Raw genomic sequence first — 23,506 nt, forward strand, 5'->3', positions numbered from 1 at the left:
TACATGATTAAACTTTTCATTGCATAAAATTCTTTTTAGATTCTGCATGTTTTTATATGTAAATGATGCTCTACTTCCTATTAACCCCTTTATTTCATCATTAGTGGTTAATATTGACCAATTTTTACTGATGATATCTGTAATATATTTATTGTCACTAGTGTAACTAATAATGCATCTTATCTGTTTGTGCTCTTGGTATTCAGGCTGCCTATTGCCATCATTGTATTGATGCATGACTCTTGGTTTATAACAATCATCATTAATAAATCTTTCTTTTACATATGCTATGTCATCCCAATTATAACCTCTATCTAAGAGTAGGGATTAAAGTTTGTCAAATTCAATATTGCGTTCAACTTTATCTTGGCATATCCTGTTTATCCTAGTGAACTGCCCTTTAATAATATTAGAAAAAATAAATCTAGGATGCATACTGTTATATACTAGTAGTGTGTTCTTCCAACAGTCTTTTCTATAAAGAGATGTAATTATCCTACCTGTGTTGTCTTTCTTAATGTTGAGATCTAAAAAATTAACATTTGAATAAGAATATTCCATCGAAAATCTAAGAAAATCTGTGGATTTTCCAGATCTTTAATAAAAGCTTCTAGCTCCTCGGGGGTTCCATCCCAAATTAACAGTATGTCATCCACAAACCTAAAGTACGCCACTACTCTCTGATATGCCATATGCGAGAACAAACATGTGGTCTCCCATTTATATACGACCAAATTAGCATATGAATTGGCGCAGGGGGTGCCCATGGCCACCCCCCACTGTTGTAAATAATAAGAATTGTTAAACATCATAGCATTCTTAGTAAGCACTATCTCTAGTAATGCATTTAGTAAAATCTGTTCACTATTATTGTAAATTCTAGAGACATTTAATATATGTCTTATGGCCTCTAGGCCATATGCATTGGGTATCGCCGTAAAAAGACTCTTCACATCTAAAGTAACAAGTATGTGTTTATCTGAAATATATTTCTGTATATTGTTGAGATGATCAATCAGTTGATACGAGTCTTTTAGGATGGTACTAATTTTGTTCACTATAGGTTTAAGCTTTTTTTCAATAAATATTGACATATTTTCTGTGACCCACTGGTGTCCTACAACTATAGGACGTAAGGGTGGTGGTGTTATACCCTTGTGCATCTTGGGTAACCCCTTGATGTAGGGTATCAGTGGGTGTTCAATGAGCAAAAACAAATAAAACTCATGGCTGATTTGCCTAGTCACCATCATATCATAAAGATCATGGTGTACCTCAAATATTAGTTTGTCCACCATCTTCTTATCTATTTCCTTATAAGTAAGATCATCATTTAAAAGTGTGACCATATAATCAATGTAGTCTGTTTTATTGAGTATAACAATTCCCCCTCCCTTATCTGCAGGTCTAATCGTCACAGTTCTATCATTAGACAAAACATTCATTGCTAGTCTTTCTTCCTTGGAAATGTTATGAAAAAGCTTCTTAGCACTTTTTTCACAGTTATCATAGTATATATATAGATCATTTTCACAGGCTTTAAGGAAACATTCTATGTAAGGATGTTGAGTAGGTGAAAAAGTGCTTTTCCTTTTATAGCATTCAAAAGCATTCACTTCCTCATTCAAATTATTACTATTCTGATTGGATTGTTTAAAAAACAGTGCCAAAGCTATATTACGAGTGAAATAACGTAATTCCGTTAACAAAGTAGAAACATTACTAACTTGAGCTGGGATGAAGCTCAGTCCTCTATTTAGCAACTTATAATCCGTTTGAGTCAAAATAATGTCCGATAAGTTAAAAACTAAATCATTTAGTCCTTTGCTCGTCCCCTCTTGCTCATCGGTTCTCCTGATGTACGTCTTTTGCGCCTTCCATGACTTGTCGACCTCCCTCTGGACTCTCTCCGTTGACGTACAGGAAGTGGTAAAAAAGAGTCCAAATTGGTTTGCTGTAGTTTCGGTCTCGCTCCCGGCCCATGTTGATTCGTCAATGCTTGCTGATTGGGTGGTGGTGTACTGTCATCTATCGCTGTTAGGGAACTACTCAGGGCAGTAGCCGTATTTACGTCACAGGACCTGGCTGGATCCGTCAATGGAACTGGCTCTTCGTTCTCATTAACCAGTCCTCTACCTGCTCCTTCAGCCCCTTCAGTTCGCTGTTGTCCTTCCCTCTGATTATATCGTGGCCATACGAAGACTTGGCCATTGGAAAAATCTTGAATGTCTCTCTGTAATTTACGTAATTTGATTAATTGTAGGCGTTCTCCGTAGGCACTAACTTGGTTAATAAGACTGTCAATTTTATTTACGAACATTTCCCCTTTAAATCTCTTGCTTATGTCCTTAAATAAAGACTCAGTTTTCGTTGCTAATTCATTTTCAATAGGTTGAAAGTAATCAATAATTAATTGTATGTACTTATAACCAAGTTCAATATTCATCTTTTGCCAGTTCTTTAGTAACACAGGGTGGCTGTTGCCGTACGAGGGCATGCAAAGTACCCTCATTCCCCTAGGTACTACTTTGTGATGAAGGCATGCCTCTAAGTGACGGCGTTGCCACATCAGCCTAAATTGTCTATATAAATCATTTTCCAGTTCTTTATATAAAGGGTTGAAGTCATTGAGCAGATTCACAGTACCTGTTTCAATCGTATTTGATTGTATAGACAGATCCATGCTGAACAACGGATTCGATCTCTGTTCCATTAACTGAACCCATTTGGAATTGAATACATTCCTTTCCGGATGGTAATCAAGTTCAACAGCTGAATTGTCCATCGTGTAGGGAACCGGTGAAAGCTAGGCAACAAAAACAGTTCAAAACAAAAAGCACACCTTTCCCTCGAAGTTGGTCAACCACAGGAAGCTAGCGATAATAAAGTGAAGAAGGTAGACCACCACCACGAATAATGAAGATGCTTTAATTCATGTAAAATCCAGAAAAGTAAGCGCTTTCACGTGCCGCCAATGCACGCTTCTTCAGACAAGTTACAAAACATTGCAGTGAATCATGCCTTTATATATCTTATAATTACAGGCTCTTAATCAATTAGTCAATTAATTAATAATACCAATTGAGTTCTTAAAATCAAGTCATTTAAAGTCATAGACTGTGAACAGCAGTCCATGATGTTGAGTCAATAAAATAAGATAAAAACACACATTAAACAACCATTACATTTGAGCAGAATCACGTTCATCACTATTGTCTCTCAGTGGAAATATACATATAGAATATTCACATTAAATCAGTACAATTCATCTAAAACATACATTAAAAATAAACTGAAAGTGTCACGACCATCTTATACTCTCCCTATATTTCATTATAGAGTTCACCATAAAATATGCTCAGTATAATTATATTTATCATGTCAATTTAGATACTAAATTTATGCCAAAACAGGAGGAAACCTCCGAATGACATAGTATCCAAAACATAGCAGCTGATACATTGACCGTGTGACGTAAGAGGCCAGACCATTGCTTTAAACCGTTGCAAAACTATTATCTCTATAACTAAGAATATGTATTGTATCTAATGGAAATTAATATTATTATCTATTAAATATATGTGGATGTCAAAAGCTATAGTAAATTATGATATATGTGTGGATGTGATATGATATAATTATCAAATCTAGAAAACATCCGTATATATATCAAATACCAAATATATATATATTAAATAACAAAAACAAAAATATATATAAATATATAACTGAAATATATGATATATAAGATGCATATAAAAACTCTAAATACCAGTTACATATAAAATAAAAACATAACAATATGAGAACCTATACTATGTGGAGTGAAGAGTTCTATATATGTATTTGGGATCAGTGGAAATGAATTTTAGTCATATGTTTCTTTGGGACTAGTGGCAATAAGTTTTGTTTGTTATGTTTTTCTACACATAGTGTTATTTTATGGTTTTCTGTATATTTATATTTAATGGTTTTTGTATACCTATAGTTATGGCATAATATGTTATCACATTTAATATATAGGTAATGAATATTTGGATCAATATGATGCATAGCATTCATCTTTATACATATATAGAACTCTTCACTCCACATAGTATAGGATCTTTTTAGATCTTTCTAGATTTGATAATTATATCATATCACATCCACACATATATCATAATTTACTATAGCTTTTGACATCCACATATATTTAATAGATAATAATATTAATTTCCATTAGATACAATACATATTCTTAGTTATAGAGATAATAGTTTTGTAATGGTTTAAAGCAATGGTCTGGCCTCTTACGTCACACGGTCAATGTATCAGCTGCTATGTTTTGGATACTATGTCATTCGGAGGTTTCCTCCTGTTTTGGCATAAATTTAGTATCTAAATTGACATGATAAATATAATTATACTGAGCATATTTTATGGTGAACTCTATAATGAAATATAGGGAGAGTATAAGATGGTCGTGACACTTTCAGTTTATTTTTAATGTATGTTTTAGATGAATTGTACTGATTTAATGTGAATATTCTATATGTATATTTCCACTGAGAGACAATAGTGATGAACGTGATTCTGCTCAAATGTAATGGTTGTTTAATGTGTGTTTTTATCTTATTTTATTGACTCAACATCATGGACTGCTGTTCACAGTCTATGACTTTAAATGACTTGATTTTAAGAACTCAATTGGTATAATTAATTGACTAATTGATTAAGAGCCTGTAATTATAAGATATATAAAGGCATGATTCACTGCAATGTTTTGTAACTTGTCTGAAGAAGCGTGCATTGGCGGCACGCGAAAGCGCTTACTTTTCTGGATTTTACATGAATTAAAGCATCTTCATTATTCGTGGTGGTGGTCTACCTTCTTCACTTTATTAATGATTAAATAATGTTTACCCTGTGCTTCAACACAGGAACCAATGATATGTTATTTAAACTGGTGGACACATGGCATTTAGCCTTAACCGCCACATATACTCTTTGATCTCAACTTTCAACTTGTCATCACCCCTTCACTCATTATGAAAAACCTGGTCAATGGTAAAGAAAATAAACCTTTTAAAGTTAGTGCATCTAGTGCTGCGTAAAAACAGTGCATTATGCTTGTTTTGATTTTTAATTGCCCTCAAGTGTTCAGCTATTCTATTGTGGAGTCTATGTATAGTTTTGCCCATATAAAACCTCTGGCAGCTTTTGCATGTAGCTACATAGACTAGCATCGTGGTGTTACAACTGCATCTTCCAAGGCAAGAAAGGGCATATTCGTAGTTTGATACTAAAACAACAGTGTCTAGCTAAATACATCTTAAACAACCCTCAAGCATCTCACAAATATTGGACACTGTTCTTCATTCCGTTGCTGTTATCTATTTTACACATGTTTGTGTTTGTTTGAACATTTTATGATTAGTGCTGGTTGTTATACCACATGGCAAAAGCAAATCTAATGTATGCAGAATTAGCCTATTTGCATCGCTGTATATACTAGTATGAATTATTGGGATCATATTCACTTTCTTAATAACTGAATATGCAATTGTCTGTATTTTAGCAGCAGTATATTTAGTGCAAATGTTATATGATTAATAGAAATGGTGTGATATTTGAACTGGTTCTGTTTAGTTACATGTTTGTATGTTTAATAGCATTGTCTCTGCATACACACTACTTTTCCTTTCCAACTCCTTAGCTTATTCTCCTATTAACCACTCATCTACACTGCAGCTTCTCATTTACTATCACAGGCCATAGGTGTTCATATTTTAAGTCTCCACTTATTAATTCAGTAATATTTTCTTCCATTCCACCTCTCCTTTCCTTATCCCTAGGTTTTAAGTCCTGTAACACTGAACAACCTCAAACATCTCTAGTCAGCATAATCGCATTTGGGAACTTCATACTACAGATCCTTGCAGTTCTGCCAGCCCCTGCAATTAATTAATGTATGCTTCCAATGTAACATCTTAATTGTATTTTATTTGTTCCCCTCAAACAGTATACTTGCATGACACTGAGTCTCACTTGTCTTCCCCCCATTAGCTTTTACTCTGCTTCTCATTTTTTATGTCCCATTTATCTACATTTGGATTGTTATCCGGCTTGGTCTTTATTCTATCATAACATTGAGACCAACAGTGTATTAAGTTCTTCTACCTATTTATTTTTACTTTGGTTCACTTAAGTCCCTATAATATTTCTATGCCCAGTAACCACATATGTTCTATTACTTTCTGCTGCAGTCTGCTGAACTTGTTTTACCCCCTTTTTCCAAGTCTCCCTGTCAGCATTTATTTGTGGTCCTCCACTAACTTAAATTTACATTTAACTGTTCACATAATGTTTTTGGTTTAGTTTATTGTTTAGAATTCACCTTCCTATGCTTTATCCCCTATAAGTTATCATTTTTCATTACTCCCATGCAAAGTACAGTTTTGCAATAAGCTGCCATTTACTTACTGATTGTTTTCCTTAGGGCAGCTGTGTGATCCATGTCCAGCCCACTCCATTTACCCTCACTTTGCTCAGGCTCACCTCACTCCGCTACCCCCAATTCCCACCCACGCCCACTTCAGTTACATTCATAGTACCCATAACCACACCCCTATCAATACTTCCTCTAATCACATCAATTTACCACTTAACCTCTAACTCTACCCCACCCCTAAGTAACAGTAGAAAATGAATTACTAAAACTAACACACCTCTCTGTCTATATTCATCACCTTATCAATTCCACTTCTGCCACATCTCTTTTTTCCTCTGTTTTTTATTTATATATATATATATATATATATATATATATATATATATATATATATTTACACACTCTATTACAGAAACATGGCTAAAGCCAGATATATGACACCATGCTTCTCGCGCCACACTGCAGTATGCTAAGATCTGACAGAATTCATAAAAAAGCAGGAGAGGTAGCATTAATCTACCCTAACACATATACAATAGTACCTTACTCTAAGCCCAACCCAAAAATTTAACAATGCTGAAATCCTTATTGCCCTCTTAAAAGTCAATAATACTAAACAACTTTGTCTTATAGTTCCTTATATCCCTGCTGGTCACAACACTCCCATATTAGAAGACATCCTGTCCTGGGTATCAGAAAATATATGCAATGAAACTGTAATTATGGGTGATGTTAATATCAATTGACAAAACTTAATCTCAGACTTCCCTGACAACAGTCTAAATATCTTCGGGTTCATTCAACTTATTACAGCACAAACTAGAATTCCTAAAAACAACAACCAAGGATCAATTTTGGACTTGATTTTAGTCACAGAGCCAAATAAATATTCCAATTCCGGTACACTCAGATACATTACATGACCTTCTAGCTGCATATACCTAGAGGATAACCACCTAAAGGCCATAATTATAAAACCTCCCACAACCTAACTAACTCAAACCTACAACACTTTACAAGTATATTAAAATCCCTAAAATGGTCCACACTGAAAACACTACCCATAGATGACCCAATCAATTACTTCAATAAACTTTCTCTAGACACCCTTAATAGCGTGGCTCCTCTTCATATAAGAAAGAACAAAAATCAGTCCTACACCCTGGCTAATAATATCCACAGAAAAACTAAGACATGATAGAGACAAAGACTGGAAGGAATGGCACAGCAACAGAACTTACCTAAATCTACAAAACTACAGACATCTATGCAATCAGGCAAAGAGGCTTATAGCCTTTGATAAGAAAGAATACTTTACACAACAATTAACTGATCAAAAAAAATTCCAGTCTACTCTTTCATCACTTCTTACCCAAGGGTTCAGACAAAGTCCTACCCCATTTACAGACAAATCTCCATCTCAAATTGCAGAACTGTTTAATATTCACTTCATGGAAAGTATAGCTAGCTTGGTCAAGGATCCTAACAAATCCCCTTGTCACAACCTCATGCCATCCATTGAAATTTCATTCCCTTCCCACTCTCCTCAAAACATCTGAACTACAGACTCTAAACCTCCTAGCCTGACACTACATCCTGTACCCAATAGCTATATACAAAACTTACTACATAATTTATTTATTATTTTACATTTGTTCACTGGGATTGTCTGACTGAGCCGAAGAGCCCTTTTTCAGGGGAGGCCCGGTGAGAAAAGCTCCAACATATTATACAATTTTCATTATAAATTAGCATTAAACAGCAATGTTACAGGATTATTACAAGGCATTAAGTAGCAATACGATGTTATACAGTGTCAATAATCATGAGTATAGCAAAGCTATTTCAAGATGTATAAAAAGAAATATGTCATTAAGAGGAATATAGTTTTTGGGGTAAGTGGGTACAAAAACCCAGTTTTATCATAATGTAGTTGCATGAAGGCACGACAGTTACAATAGAATAAGATAAAACCCTGTTCTCTTTCCGCAGATAACCTTCCAGCCGAATATCTGAAAATTGCTGCTGATGCTATTTCCTATGCATTTAGCATTCTCATCAGTAGATCCATCATAGAATCCCATGTCCCCTCCCTCTGGAAAAAAATCAATTGTAACCCTATTACACAAAGGAGAAAATTCTACTGAACTGTTCAGCTTCTACCCTATCATCATTTTATCTTCATTTTCCAAACTCCTAGAGGAATGTATATATAATGAAGACCTTGACCATCTTACCATTATAATCTACTAGCACCCACCCAACATGGCTTCAGGTCTGTTTATAGTAGAACAACTGCACTAATATCCTTCACAGACATAATTAATAAAGCAAGAGACTCCAGCCAACTAACATCAGCTCTATTTCCTGATTTGTCATAAGCTTTCAATACCACCCCCCCCAAACTCTTACAACAAGTCTCTTCACTTGGCTTTTCTAGTTCTTCTCTATAGTGGTTTTCTAACTACCCATCTGACAGATGGCAATGTGTATAATGGCAAAGCTGCCTCTCTCAATATCTTACCAATAAAATGGGTGTTCCACAAGGATCCATCCTAGGACCCCTTCTCTTCAATGCCATCATAAATAATCTCTGCAACACCACATGACTTATTACTAGTATACATTAAGGGAATTTGTATGATTGCGTAAAAGAGTGCTTCTGCATGCTCCCCCCTATAAATTGACAAGAGGCTCATGATAAGTCTATGTGTACCATGATTATTAGGATGGCTGTGGGAATCAATTCCACTCACAATGCAAGAAAAAGTTGTGTCATTAAGACAGAGTATAGTTTTCATCACAGGAATATCAATGTGCTGGTGCCAGGTCCATATGTGTAATATTCATAAGTGGTAGTTTGTTGGCATTTCACAATATACACTGGAACTTTTTGTTCTTAGTGTACCACCTGTGCTTGATATACTTATTGCGTAGTCAGTATATCTCTTATGTATATGTGCAGCTGTAGTCTTGTCAAAATGAAAATAGCATTACTGGCCACAAGCACAGATGTGTTGTCATGATAAATAGATCCTGCATATATACATTATGTGCATTTCTTCTTAAATATCCTCTCCAATAGTAGCATAGCTCCAATGTTTTATGTTGACTCCAGTCTTATGTTTCTGTGTTTGGAAAAGCACATTTGTGACATAATATAATAAAGCAACTTTTACCCATCAGCGTATACATTTCTCTTATAAGTAAAATAATTCACCTCATCCCTACCTTCCATACAGTTATGCCTCTAAACCTGGAAGTGGCAGAAATCTTTGCATTTCACTAAATTTAGTCTACTGGTAAATATTCACTGACAAAGGCAGTGAATATAAACTGTTTATGGTGTACATAGGGGTTATTGCATATATAGGTATTGTTTTTTCTAGGGTTATTAACAAATACTCCATGCCAAGACAGGTTCAATAAAGTACAGTTGTATAAGTTGAATTTGCCATAACAGTAGGTGTTTGAATGCTAACTGTTGCAGTAGCATTAGCTGTATGGATTATATCCTGCTAAGGATACAACAACCAGCCGGACAGTATCCAAAACCTAAGGGAAGCTTACACATACATAAACCATTATCAGCTCAAGCAGAGCTGAAGAAAAAGAGTAGTTTGGGCACCAAGCCCTTCAGAGCTTCCATTCCAAGAGAAGGAGATTAGAGCCTTGAAATGTGATCAGTGCAAGAGAAGTAAAAATAAAAATTGTAACCCTGACAACAAAATCATACAAAAATAAGTATGACAGAGGGAACATCTACTGCAGCAGAGATTATTGGAACATCTACTCTTATTGTAAGTTTACTTACACAACTGTACTATGTTTACCATTGTGATGTATTTGAGGTGTTCCCCATAGTATGATCAAATTTTGGGATAGGCTCTGATACAATTTCTATTAATGAGAGTCTGTTCTAGTCCTGCTCAGTTTGTTTGACACACAATTTTATTGTGACAGTGCATAAGATGCCTCTAGAGTGGGACTGCTGAAAAGCAATATCCAGGTGACCATGGCTAGTCTGCATAGAAGGTAAGAACTGGCTCCCCTTGCATGTTTATGTACCACATCACTGTGGTGTTGTTTGTAAACACTTGTAAATGTCACAGGGATCAAAAAAGAATGAGAGAGTTGAGAACATTTATAAGTACCAATATCTCTTATTTTATGTGTTGTGGTTTGTTTTTGTTTCAATGACCTTGCACTTTTATCTCCATAGACAGTGGTTCTCAAGCAAAGTCCACGGCATCTATAGTGATGGACTGTACTGGAGTTTGGTAGGAGAATAGACCTGCAATTTGAAAAATGTGGTGCTTGCAGCAAAAAAAAAATAAAAAACTACCAATCACAAATCCGAAAACTGGAAATTGAAAAAAAACAGGGGATATAGATGTTGAAACCATACAGATTTACAGGTACCACTAGATTTTTATCATGTGTAGTTTAAAAAGCTATCAATAGAATCACAGATGGCACGAGACCAAGAATCTTGAGGAATTCCCTAGATAAGACAGTAGCCAAGTAGAAAACTCAGGCAAAGGTCTAGGTACAGATATAATTTTTCCTGTGGAAGAAAAGCTCTTTGAACTGATGTCAGTCCTGTGAGAATTAATCAGACAGGACATCTTTGTATTTTCCTGGAATCCCAGTTTATGTAGGAGATCCCTTACCCAAGTGAGAGATTCCTGGCTCCTTACAAAATACTCGGCAAAGAAAGGCAAACTCTCTAAATAAAGACATATGAGAACACCTTGCAGTCTGCAGTATGTTACACAGGAGATATATACTTTACCTTATAACAGTGAATAGATCAAAAATGCAGAGTGACTGATAATGTGGTCCAGGTACAGAAAACCTTTAGAAGCTTCTGAAATGTAATCTAGGATTGCAATGGTATACATCTTTTAAATCTAAGGTTACTAGAAAACTGAATTGGAAAACAAGGGATAACAATTTGTGAAGGGACAGCATTAAGAATTTGGTATCGGAAGCGTTTTAAAGAATACTCTTCTCCTAAAACAGGAAAAAGAGCTTCTAATATTTTCTTTGAGAGCCATGATATGGAGGAGAAGAAAAAAAAGAAGTATTAAGTCTGGAGACTGGGGGGGAGACCCCAGAAAAATGTTGGGCGAGACACTACTGCCAGAAGGAACCTAGATGAATTTAGGGTTTGCCAGAGAAAAAGGAGGAAAGTCTTGTAAACAGTCACACGGACTTATAAGACTGTCCTTGTTCGGGGGGGGGGGACTCTATTTTTTGCCATAGCGTTTTAAATGTTTGCTTACCAGAAGATTGCTGAGTCAGTTTAACTTGTCTTTAGGCAGAAGGAGTAGCATTAAATCCCTTGATCAACTCAGAGAAGGAAGGCTGAAAAAACTGAGAGATCCCAGGAATCGGCTTACTTCTCTTATTACACTACATTAACTAGGACTTCTGCAACACATGATCCCAAACTAACCCTCTATCCAATGGAGAAATCAAATGTGATTTATTTAATTTTTGACATCCTTTGGGATATTTTGATAATGCAGTCAGGCAAATCTCCTCATAACAGTTCCAGTAGCATCAGCAGAATCATATGAACATTTTATACAAAGGATAACCACTTGGGACACAGAAGCAGCCAAGTTCGACAAAGCAGATTTCACTTTAGAAGAGGAAACAGATGCCAAAACATTGCTTTTATTCTCACAAGAGGCAGGCATGAACTTCAATGTATGAGGGTGACAACTGAGAATTCTAAAACAAAGGTCTTATGATGCACTTTTTCCCCCAAATCTATCAAAAGCCTTCCTATCCTTGAAAAAAAGAAGAGGGATTAGTATTAACCAAATGTTGATTAGCCGCTACTACTTGGCCATATAGCTAAGATTACTGCAGCAGTGATCAAGTGATGAACTTTGCAGAGTCTACAACTTTTGAGTGCATGGAAAAGTACAATTATATAAGTTGAACTTGCCTATAACAGCAGATTTTCGAATTCTTCTCTGCAGTATGGGATTTTCCCTACCTAAGAAACAACAACCAGCCAGCTTTACAAAATGAGAGAGAGAGAGAGAGAGAGAGAGACACAGAGAGAGAGAGAGAGACACAGACATCTATATACAAAAATAGGGTGATGGAGGGTGGGTACGGCTACTACACAATAGCCTTTAGGCTATATGTATTGAATACCAAAGCCTACCAAGATCCACTGGAGTATGGCCCTAGCAAAGCTAGCCATGGGCCTTGAAAAGGAATCCATATTGTAATGCTTTGTAGAGGTATGTATGGAGGACAATGCAGCAGCCTTCAGAATGCTTCTAGAGTCCACCCCTTTCCAGTATGCCATCAACGAAGATAATGTTCTAGTAGAATGTGCTATGATGCTGTCTGGAATGGATTTGCTAAGGTGGGAAAAGCAAAAAGCAATAGCTGAGGACAACCACCTGGAAATTGTTTGTTTAGACACATGATGTCCCTTTTTTGTCCCTTGATAAAAAGTAAATAGCTGATCAGCTTTTCTAAAAGACTTAGTTCTGTCAAGATAAAGTATGCAGAATACTTTTTCCCTTTTTGGTTCTGGCTAGAAAACTGGGAGATTGACAGCATGACTCAAAGTAAATTCTGAAACCACTTTGGGCATAAAAGAGGGGATTGTTCTTAATGTGACCCCCATCTTCATGGAATCATATGTATGGTTCACTGACCATGAGAGCTTGTAACTCAGGTTCTGTTCTTGTATATGTCAGAGCAATTATGGGTTCAATTTTCATAGTCAGGGACCTTAAATCAGCTTGATGAGCAGGTTCAAAAGTTGAGATAATCAACTTCTTCCACACAAAATTGAGATCCCACGGAAGAGCAACATTTTTATAAAGAGCTCTCAGGTATAAAACTCCATTCAGAAACTATGTATGACCACCAAACAGAACAGTATAGCAATACCACACAATAATGAGAAGGCCAGTATCCAAAAGCTTGAAACACTTTATTACAACAAAAAATCAATAGAACAATCTCTAGTGCCTCAGCTGACAAACCTTTACAGAGTATAATCTTTGCCATCTCATACATCTCTTAAAATATACTCCCCAATTAACCGACTATATAATTAAACAATTAAACAATTAAAACAATTAAAAAACCCTCACAAAAAACATTTCCAGTTACATTCCCTATTAAGACCTTTGGGGGAAAGAGTATTACATTTTAAAATAAAAATAGACTCTTTTTTGCAACTGATTCTTTATATCACACATATGTGTATGTTCATTTCTTACTTGTTCCAAAGCTGTTGCTTGCAACCCAGATGGATCCCCATTATGAAATTTTTGAAAATGTATAGCTATGGGACTAACCTCTCAACTTTTTTTAATGTCCCTAATGTCTTCCCTCAATCATGTGGAAAAACTTCTTTTACTTTCCCCTATATAAAATTTACTACATGGACACCTGAGTCTATATATCACCCCTTCATTATTACAACTAAAAACACCTTTCAACTGAAATCTCTTACCATTGATTTCAGGGAAACTACTAACTATAAATTCCCAACCCAAATATTTTCCACATGGAAAAGTACCTTCAGCCCTATTGTGTTATTTCTTCAAACCATAGGCATACTAAATCTCCCATGTGCCAAAAAAATCCTTTGTACTTCTCCCTCTCATGTAGGAAAACCTCAATTGACTATTACTAATAAAATCTAAATTTGGATCTCTCTCTAGGACACCTCAAAAATACTTAACTAAACTAACAAATTTCTCTGAGAATAAAGTATATTTTGTAACAAAATAGATTTGGTCCTACATTGTGATTCTATTATTTATTCTATCTCTACTTCCACCCTCTCTCTGATGATGTATTTTATTTTTTGCCCTTATTTTCTTAATACCATCCCAAACTATTTCTTCCCTCTACTCTCTATTAAAAACATTTTAATAGTTTTGTCTATTTCTTGTTCACACTCATGTTTATCACTACATAATCTCTTTATTCTTAAATTTCCCCGTAGGGTATGGATTCCAAAGTATGGGGGGATGACAACTTAGACCATGCAGAATATAATCATGTTTCTCAAATTATCTATAAATCTTTGTTTTTATAGTTCCATTATTCATGCTTTCAATTGTAATATCTAAATAATTCATTTTTTTCCCATTTGTAAACAATCAAAGCAGATACCAAATCTATTCCTGTGTAAACCTTCAATAAATTCGATTTTGTCACTCCCTCTCACAAATAAAAAATCAAATCATCTATAAACCTAAAGTATTTCACTGTGTACTTATTAAAAAATCATTATTATAAACATACTGATTCTCAAAAAAAAAAAAAAAAAAACATGAACAGATTTGCATACATGGGGGCGAAAGCTGCCTGTACAGTTCCCCATTGAATTCAAACAAAAAAGAATTAACTCCAAAATGTACTGAGTATTTGAGGTGTCACCTAAAAGATGTAATAGAGCTTCCATTCCGTAAACATGTTTAATGTTTATATATAGGATCGCCACATCCATTACTATAAAATACATGTTACTCACCCATCTTATATCTTTTACCTTCTCCATGAAATCAAAAACATTTTTAATATAAGATGGTAACTTAGCAACCTCAGTTAACAAATATTTATGCAAGAAACATGATATATTGTGAGTAAAATATCTACATGCCGATACTATGGGGGTGGGCACCTTAAATTTTTATGAATTTTGGGTACACAAAAAAAAAATAGCAATAGAATAATTTTTACTACTAAATGAATATTGCACATCCATGAATGAAAAATAATTTCATCTCAAACCTTTATTTAAAAGCTCTTTTTATTCATCCAATACCCTATTGTAAATACTCAAATCCACCCTTTCATACACCTCTCTATTATTTAAATGTTCATAACACATTTTTAAATATTGTGTAAAATTACTAACTTCTCCCTTTGTCCACTGGTTTGAACACAAGTTCCTTATTATGACTTAACTTACACTCAAACTTTGCCACTCGTTCTTACTCGAGTTATATTTAATTTCTTCTCTATTTTTGTAAAATGAATCGTACTCCTTCTCCACACTATAATTTAATAAGGAAGAAAACTGTTGCATAACCTCATTTCTAAAAGGATGTATACAATCACTTTTACAGGTTATTCCTTCAGTATTAGGTTTACAATGGGCATTGGATTCAATGTCTGAGCTGCAAGAAAAAAAGCTGTCATCACTCAATTCCGAGTCACTTTCATTATATTCATTAGTTGCAAAACTAGTATTATTCCCCTTAAAGTAATCTATTCCATTTTACCACAACCAGAGAAGACAGAGGAAGATCCATGGACAGACATACCGAAATGACCACAGGGTGTACCTTTACAGAGGAATAAGAGAGGCCAGAGGAAAGTAATTCACACAAATATTTGAGCAGTGATACAAAATCCCTGATGGGTCCCAGTTATTGGCTTGGCACCAACTAGAAAATTGCTTCTATTTACCAATAAATGATTTCCTAGTAGCAGGTTTTCTTGCCACCTTTAATACTTGCTGCATGTTCTCATGAAATAAGTGCCTACAAGGTATTAGAATTGAATCATCCAGTCAGTTGAAGTTGACTGAGACTGCGGTGTATCTAATTCTTCATGTCTTGTGTGTGTAGATCCAGTCTTTGATGAAGCTTGTAGTAATTGCCCTTGGCCAGCTCCATAAGAAGGGAGAACCAATGTTGCCTAAGACAAAAGGGAGTCACCACAATGATTTTGGGGGTATCCTTCTGAATCTTATGAATTATCATGGATATCAATGGAAAAGGTGGAAAAGCATAAAGGAACATTCCTGTCCAAGGGAAGGAAAATGCATCTGCTTTCCTGGCTTGTCTGAAAGGAGCCTTGGTACAGAATTTCTTTAGTTGCCTGTTTTGAAAGGAGGCAGACAGGTCTATTTGAGGTGCCCCCACAACTGTATCAGTTTCTGAAAGACACCTTTGTTCAATTTCCATTCATGAGGGTCTGGCCTGGTCCTGCTAAGCTTGTCTTCCTTCTGTTTTGCTCTGATGGCATGTAAGATGCTTGGAGAGTTAAGAAATGCTGTAGAGCAACCTCCCAAGCCATCATAGCCAGCCTGCATTGGGGTATGACTTTGTACCTCCATGCTTGTTTCTGTACCCCATGACTGTGTATTGGCTATAATCACCTGAAGAGGTCCTGGTGACCATAGGTAATGGAGAGAGTTAAAAGAATGGATTCCAGCCAGCATCTCCTTTGTGTTGTTGTGCTTTGGTCTGTCTGAATCACAATGCAGGCCTTACTCTTTTAATCCCATGGAAACTGCTCCCCAAACCAAACCTAAAGTGCTTATGATGACAGATTGGACTGGAGTTTGAGGAGAGAAAGGGACACCAGGGTACAACTGAATTTGTTGCCTCCACTAATGCAATTTTGTTTTTAGAAAGTCCCAAACTGGAATTTGTTGCTCCAGAGGATGCACATCTTGAGTCCATGTGTTTTTTAGAAATCATTGCATCTTTCTCATTTGCAACTTGGCTAAGGGAATCGTTAGAATCATACAAGCCATGAACCATAGGATCCTGAGAAATTCTCTTTCAGATGTCTGAGACTAATTGGAAAACCTTTGTAATATATATCTGTGTGCCCAGATTGGTCAGAAAAAAACATAACCCCCGTTGATGACAGCTGACATCTGGATAAAAACTCTGCAAAGATAAGTAAATCATCTAAATAAGGAAAATGTGAATGCCATTTAGTCTGCAGTAAGGTATGATGACTGTTGCTGGGCATTTAGTGAACATCCTTGGGGCTGTAGATAATCTAAAAGATAATGCAAAGACCTGATAATGTAACGCATGAACAGAGAAACCTAGAAATCTCCTGAAACCTGTGGCTATGGGGATTTAGTAATGAGCATCTTTTATGTCTAGCGATAGCATGCAACAGATGGGAGGAATGAGGGTAACAGGTCAATTATTTATGTATATATATATTTATTTATTTATTGGTATTTGTTTACCGAAAGTCTGACTGAGCAGTGCCCTTTTTCAGTGGAGGCAGGGGATTGAGAATCTCCATTAAACAGATATTATGGATATCCATTTTCATTGCTTCATCATTTATAGTCAGTTTCATTCATGAGCAACTTTGCCATTATTCAGACACCCTTTCTGTAAAGTCAGTATTTTGAATTTCAGTACTTTTATATACAGTTTTAGTAATTAAACATCTAGTACTGGTATCCTAGGCACCTCTTTCTCTGATACCAGAAACATTCTGGAATAGAAACCTTTGCCTCTTTGAATTATAGGCAATGGTTCTATGACTCCTTTGGTGAGTAAAGACTGAAGAACCTGAGCAGAATTCTCAATTTGGTTCAGAGGGTGGGAAGGAATTCCCCTGAAAGGAGGCTTTTTTTGTATCCAGTGCTACCCTGGTCTGAAACTATCTTCTGCCAAATGGAGATGTTGAACACCGGTTGTGGGACAGATTTATAGAGATATTGGTGAGAGGAGAGAAAGGGGGAAAGAATACTGGCATAGTCATTCCATGTTGTTGTTCTACCTCTTTTTCTCAAAGGACCCCTGTTCCTTGTTGTTATTTGCTCCCAATCATCTCTTTTTAGCTCCTTGTTTTCCAGAATATGACTGGCCTTGTTTATCTGTCTTTTTAGAGAAAGAGGCATGCCTATAATATTTGTATTTGGGGACAAGAAACATCTTAGAAACTCCCTGAGTTAGTTCTCCTCTTTCCTTGTATTGTTTGAGAACCTGGCTAGCAGACAAGACAAAGAATACCTCATTAACACTTTTAGTTATGTACCTAAACATATTTTCTCAACACTGTAGCAGTAGCAGTGGTGCTAGTCGCAGTATCTGCACAATTGTGCACAACCATACATATTCATCACAGCATTTTTGGGTACCTGGGAAAAGATAGAACTTTCTTCTGTTGAAAGTGAAATAGCAAGTTCACCCTGGGCTTTGTTTTTAGTTCCTGTTACTGATCCATTGCCTTATTAAGAAGGAGGGAAGTTTCTTTGCTTACCAGTGGGAGTGGGAAGCACTGAGCAGCCTTTTTGTCCGAATTGGTGAAGTTTCAGCCAGAAACTAGTAGTCTATTGGTCGTTTTGGGCCAATTCCTAGCTCCTTTCAGCCCCCTGCTATAAGACACGCTAAACACGCGTTTTCCAGCTTGTACCAACTCTGCACAGATCCTCGTGGTGGCCTGCAGAGTGATCCAAGCAGCAGAGAGCTAAAAGAGTGACTTTCTACCAGATATAAGTATTTTTTGTGGCTTTCCCACTGTTATTAAGCTATCGACTGCATTTCGCCTGTTTTACTGCTACTTTAAGTGATTTCTGCATTTTATACTGTTTATTGCACTTTAAGTTACTAATTGTTGCAAATTGTTTCTGTAGGCTACACACTAAAGTGCGCTAGCCGATTTACAGCATTTATAGCATTTACTGTCTGTTCTTCCTTATCTCTGTAATAAAACAAAAAAATCTCTTGTTTTCCCACTTTACTGAACTAGAGTAGTCCAGTTTCAGAGTTGCTGATCCCTGGACTTTGTTTTTAGTTCCTGTTACTGATCCATTGCCTTATTAGGGAGGAGGGAAGTTTCTTTGCTTACCAGTGGGAGTGGGAAGCACTGAGCGGCCTTTTTGTCCGATTTGGTGAAGTTTCAGCCAGAAACTAGTAGTCCATTGGTCGTTTTGGGCCAATTCCTAGCTCCCTTCAGCCCCCTGCTATAAAACACGCTAAACTGTACTGCTGATCTAACCAGCATATCCTATAACTGAAAAGTTCATCTCTACTTGATTCCCAAGTAGACTATTCTCTATCTGTAAAGCCTAGCACTTACTCCTACAGTACTTGCACCTTGATAAAGCACTCTTATTATAGATAGTACCCAACCAGCCTAAAACCCACTTCCCCCAGAGTCCTTTGAAAGTTCTTTATCTACTACTTCTAGTATGTCGAGGGATCAGTTGCTAGTGTCCTCTCCAGCTCAACTGGTGAATGCCTTGTAAGGTGAAAGCGCTAAGTCTGTAATAAATTTGTGTAGCTGTGGATTAAACTGGTGTCCTGCCGTTGGTTTGTTTTGGCTTGAACAAGTGCTGAAGTTTTCAACCTTCGTTGTGCAGTGGCCTTGTCATTTATTTGTTATCAACTGGTGAACCTGGGAATATTGAGGCAATGTTACAATTGCCTCATGTACACAGACAATCCTCTCCTTCTCCCACAAAACACAAATACATGCGAGAGATGCAACTATACGGCCAAACTGGAGGCTGAGCTCTCTCAACATAGGACTGGCAAGACCAGACAGGAGGAGAAGGTAACCACACATAATACATACCCAGTCACACATGGTACCATCACAACTTCAAATCATACACATACTCGCACAAAGACATACTCGGAGGCTCTGATCAAAAATTTACCAAAACAGCAGAGGCCACCAAAGCAGACACCCAAACAACTACCACCTCACGACCCAACACATGCAACACATAGACCACACAGTCAGAGTGTCAAACAGTCACAGCCCTTAAGGCCAAACAAAATGCCAGACACACTTGTCATTGGTGATTCCATAGTCAGACACACTGATGTCCCGCTCACCAGACTGAGTAAGGAGAAGGTCACAGTAAGCTGCCTGTCGGGCGCTAGAATCCGCCACATAACGCAAGCACTCAGGTCTCTCAACAGCAGGTACAAGTACGACTCAGTCATTGTCCACGCTGGTGTCAACGACCTGAGATGTACCTCCTTGGACTACATGAAAAGGGACGTCGAGGAGCTCTCTGATTATGTAGCCCAGGCAGGTATGACCCTGACCTTGAGCAGTATCCTACCTTCACCTAGAATGATGCCACAATACAGTGATAAGATGATCAGCTTTAATAATTGGCTTAAATTCTGGTGTCATTCAAAGGGATCCAATGTCTGTCTGCCTGGGATGACATGCTGGACAAGCCACGCTGCTTAGAGGGCGGCTTGCACCTGTCACCCTGGGCTTCCGGATATTGGCAAAGGCTCTTGCCACCCCATAGTGCCTTTTTAGGCAAGGCTCAAATTCTAAACCTACCACCCTAGAACACCAAAAGGAAAAAACTAAGGGTAATGCTGCTCAATGCCAGAAGTCTCAATCTCAAGATGCACGACTCGAGGCCCTTCTCAATATGGAGAACATCGATGTCTGTGCTGTGACAGAAACCTGGTTCAAGGCTCCTGAGAGCACCCCAGCACTAACAGGTTTCACCTCATATCATGCGTTCCGGCCCCAAAATCCGGACAACACCAAGAAAGGAGGGTGTCCATATTCATAAAGGACACCCACACCTCAAGGTTGGTGGCAACGCACGATGCATCGGAGACCATCCAGGTGCAATTAACCATAGGCAAGACTGCTCTGCAATTTGTAGCATGCTACAGGCCACCCTCTCAAACTCAGGAACCTCACATGGCCTTCCTGAAAACATTGGAGGGGATAAATGTATCTCCAAACACCATCATACTAGGTGACTTCAACTACCCTAATATAGACTGGGAACACTACTCAAGCCCGAACACTCTAACCCAAAGATTCCTGGAGTTCATAAACTCAAATGCCATGGAACAACTAGTCACCATCCCCACAAGAGGTGAAAACATACTTGATCTCATCATCACGAACATGGGATCAAAATGTTCAACACCGGAAGTATACCCCTCACTGGTGAGATCAGATCATAAACTAATCTCGCTGGAGGTCCTCATCCCGCCCCCACCTGAAACAAAAAAGACCACAGTGAAAAACTTCTCAAAAGCCGATTTCACACTTCTAAAAGTTGAAAAAATTGCTCGAAACCACCATGAGATAAATCCAAGGACATTTAATGATAAAAACAAAAACAGAAACAAGTGCTTTCACGCAATAAAATTGCGCTTCCTCAGGTTACAATCTCAGTAAAATTTCATTACCCTTTTATACTAAATCATTAAATACAATCAATTAATTAATTCAGAAATCAGCACATTGTTAAGATGAAATTTCATCAAAAATTCATATTAGCAACCTAAAATTCCGTTTAAAAACTGAATGAAGCATTTATAATATTTATATACTCAATAATTTCCACACTTTTAAAATTTCATCAGCAGACTAACCCAAAAAATATACATAAAGTGCAAAAAGTATCAATAATTGATGGAGGTATACCTCGTTGATTATAATTGAGGAAGTTGTGCCCATATTTGGAAGGAAGCTTACTTAAGGTATAACATACTCATAAATCTTGTTAACAAGTTAAAGCATCAACATTATTACTTTACAACAGATATAATGCAGGGCATAAAGCCAAAGTATTAATTATAATTGTCATTAGCAGTTCAGTTACCACAGAACAGTAAGTTGTCTGAAAGCACGCAATGCGCGTGCAAACAGACAAAACAAAATCCGACATCATCATCTGGGTAATACTATCAGCATAAATATAGCAACAATATTGCATGTTGTTACCAGTCAAACCATGACAATAATGTCATATCCAGTAAGACAAATTACGTGTAGATTGCATTAGATAAAATGATAAAACATGATAGATAAGGAGACAAAACGGCCAATCCCAAGCCATTAGGCTCACAGCACACAGTGCTTACAAGCTTCATTTCGTCTTCAATGGACGCTATTCTCTATTCACAATGAAGCCTTAAATATTCATATGATCAAAGATATGAATAAGCCGATCGATGGCATAAAAAATATGTATAGATAGAGAGGCATAAAATAGCCAATCTGAGGGATAACAATTTACAAAAAACAATCAAGTAGCAAGATATGCAAAAACATTAATCATAGACAATTTCTACTTGAAAAAATTATTATCACACCAAAGATCAACACCAAATAGTACAATTAGAGGCACGTTGACTAATCAGATCCAGATTAGTATTATAGCCACAATAATAATGTATAATAATTAGAGTCTATATGCATGAGATATAAATATATAAATGAATAATACAGAGAAATACATGAAAATTTCCTCATGTCAGCATCATCAAATAGGTAAAGGTAAAGACCAAGATCATGAGGCAGTTTAGATCCGGGCAATTCCTTACAATGCAAGGTGCCCAAACAGATAGCCAAACATCTTCATAAATTAGAGTAAATAGCAGTGCATTGTGATGAAAATGCTAACTGTAAAAATAATACAGTATACGTAGCTAACATAGTAAAAGGAAAATAATATTGAATAGTATAAAACACAGAAGCTCTTATTATGGTGAATCACCCTGTTCAAGTCTTTGATCTCAAGGGTGAAGTCCTGGATACAGGACATCCACGATATAGCACATAATGAAAGTTCTCACTATAAAGCACAATAAGATAAATCAGCTAAGTGGGTCCTGACAAGGCTGGTTGAAGATTAACCACAGTGTTCAAGCCAGGTGGTATGTGGGCTTTAAGTCTCAGGATCCACCTTAGCTCAAAGGTTTCTAAGGTGTTCATGTGATCACCCTCCCTCCTATTATGGTCTATGATTTGCAAGACCTGAAACACAAAACTGTGTTTGGGGTGAGCAAAACAATGCAGTGCCAGTGCATTGGTGGAGTTATTCCTTCTTATGTTGTAAACATGATCGTATATCCGATCCCTTAATCTTCGTGAAGTCAGCCCCACGTAGTAACTGTCACACAAGTTACAGGTGGCTAAATAGACAACATTTCTGGTATTACAATTTGCATAAAACATGGAGGTTATTCTTAATTCAGCACCCGGGGGGGTAAAACCACACTTCTTGGTGATATACCCACAAAGGGAGCATTTTCCACATGGAAAAGTACCTGTTTTTAATTGAGACCTAACATCAGTAGGTGTAATAACTAATTTTTCTTTACATAAGAGCCTTTTGATGTTCATACAATTCATAAATCTAAAAGCTGGTTTCTCACTGACAAGTTCTAAGACAGCTGTATCTGATAGCAAGATCTTCCAATTATCTCTTACTATTTTAGTTAGGAATTGCACGTCACTAGTATATTTTAAATCATATTGTATTTTATTGGTCATATTTTTGGTGGAAGTATAAGATTTAAAGAA

This window comes from Protopterus annectens, chromosome 2.part1 (genome assembly GCF_019279795.1).
Source record: "Protopterus annectens isolate FY-2018-M chromosome 2.part1, PAN1.0, whole genome shotgun sequence".
NCBI lineage: Eukaryota > Metazoa > Chordata > Ceratodontiformes > Protopteridae > Protopterus > Protopterus annectens.